The following is a 2,776-nucleotide window of genomic DNA, read 5'->3' on the forward strand; positions in this document are numbered from 1 at the left end:
AGAGAGAGGCCACGACAAGGGTCACAATATCCCAACTCCCCCTGAGACCCTCAAAGAGAGAGGCCACGACAAGGGTCACCACATCCCAACTCCCCCTGAGACACCCTCAAAGAGAGAGGCCACGATAAGGGTCACCATATCCCAACTCCTCCTGAGACCCTCAGAGAGAGAGGTCACGACAAGGGTCACCATATCCAAACTCCCCCTGAGACACCCTCAAAGAGAGAGGCCACGACAAGGGTCACCATATCCAAACTCCTCCTGAGACCCTCAGAGAGTGGGATCACGACCAGAGATCAGCCATTATTGACGGCGACCCTGGAGCAGATTTTTTACCTAGTCAGCTGAGGATTCAAACTTGCTTTAGGTTAATGGCCCAACGCTCTAACCGCTAGGCTACCTGTGCGTCCGCGTGCCACAGCTGCTTAAAAAAAAAAAAGGGAAGGCTTTTTACCACTGAGGAAAACAGGATGAAAGGATAGGGACAGAGAGGGTCAGGCTGAAGTGACAGAACAGTCCCTTAATGACTTACAAGACCATAGTGTGTGTTGTCAGTACTGACCTCATTGTAGTCCAGTGAAGAGTCGTTGCACATGGAACAGACAGTGGCCAGCTCCAGAAGACCATCATAATCTCCACACTGTACCACCTTGTCCCCTTTCAACCTGGAAGATCAAACACACACACAACATTTAAAACATTTTTTAACTAGGCAGGTCTGTTAAGAACACACTCTTATTTACAATGACGGCCTACCCCGGCCAAACCCAGACGATGCTGGGACAATTGTGCGCCGCCCTATGGGACTCCCAATCACAGCAGGTTGTGAAACAGTCTGGAATCGAACCAGGGACTGTAGTGGCGCCTCTTGCACTGAGAGGCAGTGCAGTGCTTTCTGCGTGAGGAGAAGTTCCTTCTCCTCACGCTCTTTCAACACACACACACACAACACACACACRTCTGTGTGTTACAACTAGTGTCTTAAGATGTCTCATGAATAAATGTTCACAACATTCAATACAGCAGACAGGTTGGAGAAGTTGCCAGTCGGTGTGTTGTTTGTGGGAGCTCAGTGCTCAGGGGGCAGTCGTCGTGTGTGTGTGGTACTCTTACTCTGAGATGCTTTGTGGATACGAGCCCTGAATAGTGATTAACACAACATCATCACTTGGCATTACATTGGATATAATGATGGGGTTTTCATCAACTTCAGTAGGGAAAATATATGAGCCTAATCTTGTATGGACTGAGCTGACTGAAGGGGAACACTTGGCACGGTACAGTAAGACATCGTGAGGCCTGTTTGGGCAGGTGTACCGTAGTAGATCTGGGTCTGTCCCCCGTCTGGGCAGGTGTACCGTAGCAGATCTGGGTCTGTCCCCAGTCTGGGCAAGTGTACTGTAGTAGGTCTGGGTCTGCCCCAGTCTGGGCAGGTGTACTGTAATAGATCTGGGTCTGCCCCGTGTCTGGCAGGTGTATCTTGTAATACGTATATCTGGGTCTGCCCCAGTCTGGGGCAGGTGTAACTAGTAATGAGATGCTTGGGTCTGCCCAGTCCTGGGCATGGTTGTTACTTGTAATAGATCTGGGTGCTGCCGCCCAGTCTTGTGCAGAGTGTAGCTGTAATAGATCTGGGTTCTGCGCCCAGTCCCTGGGCAGGTGTCCCTGTAATAGACATTCTGGGTCTGCCCGAAAATAAAGAAAAGATAGAGAAAAAGTCATGTCTGGGCAGTGTGTACTGTAATAGATGGTCTTGGGTCTGCCCGCCAGTCTGGTTTGCAGGTGGTACTGTAGAATCAGATGCTTGGGTCTGTTGCTCCGCCAGTCTGGGGCAGGTGTTACTGATCATAGATCTGGGGTCCTTGCCCCAGTCTGCGGCCAGTGTCTTGTAATAGATCTGGCGGTCTGCCCCAGTCTGGGCAGGTGATATCTGATAATAATCTGGGTCTGCGCCCAGTCTGGGGCAGGATGTAACGTGTGCATAGATTGGTGTCTGCCTAGCCAGATCTGGGCAGGTGTACTGTACATGATGATCGTGTCTGGCCCACGTAGTCTGGCAGGTTTGGTACTGTAATATAGATCTGGGTTGCCATCGCGTATGTGGGCAAGGTGTACTCGTATATGCAGATTCTTGGGTCTTAGCCCCAGTCTGGCAGGTGTAGGCATGATACTAGATTTTCTGGGGTCCTGTTCCCAGTCCATGGTGGCAGGTGTTAACTGTCAATTACGATCTGGGGTTCTGCATCTGCTGCCCGTCTGGGCAGGTGTGAACTTGTAAATAGATCTAGGTCCCTGCCCAGGTCCCTGGGCAGAGTGATACGTTGTATATAGGAGTACTGGGTTCTGACGCCCAGGTCTGGGGCGAGGTGTACTGTAATAGATCTGCGGGTCTCGCCGCCGCGTCTGGGCAGGTGTAAACTGTAATCAGAATCTGGGTCTTGCCCAGTACTGGCTAGGTGTAACTGTATGAGATCTGGGTTCTGGAGCCCCAGTCCTGGGCATGGGTGTTATCTGGTAATCAGATCTGCGGTCTGCCGCCAAGTCTGGGCAAGGTACATCGTCAGGTCCAATGAAATATTTTGGGAATTGGACCGGAAGAGTTATTATTATTTTTAGGCTTATTGAGAGGTTGAAGAAGTTGAAATAAGTTGAATATTTGGAGCTGAAAGCTGCAAGACTTGGACGAGCTTTAAATTTTGTAGTGGTAATTTACATGGGCCATAATCTGGGGGAACAAGCTGGGATAGGAAATTGACAGTCACCCTTTTTACTACTG

The 2,776-nt window shown here is 50.1% G+C and overlaps 1 pseudogene; it reads right to left on the reverse strand.

Annotated features, from left to right (window-relative positions):
• LOC111950825 (sarcoplasmic/endoplasmic reticulum calcium ATPase 1-like) overlaps positions 1–2,776 on the reverse strand; it is a 160,138-nt pseudogene that overhangs the window by 42,646 nt on the left and 114,716 nt on the right.

The sequence above is a fragment of the Salvelinus sp. IW2-2015 genome, linkage group LG23 (genome assembly GCF_002910315.2).
Source record: "Salvelinus sp. IW2-2015 linkage group LG23, ASM291031v2, whole genome shotgun sequence".
Classification (NCBI taxonomy): domain Eukaryota; kingdom Metazoa; phylum Chordata; class Actinopteri; order Salmoniformes; family Salmonidae; genus Salvelinus; species Salvelinus sp. IW2-2015.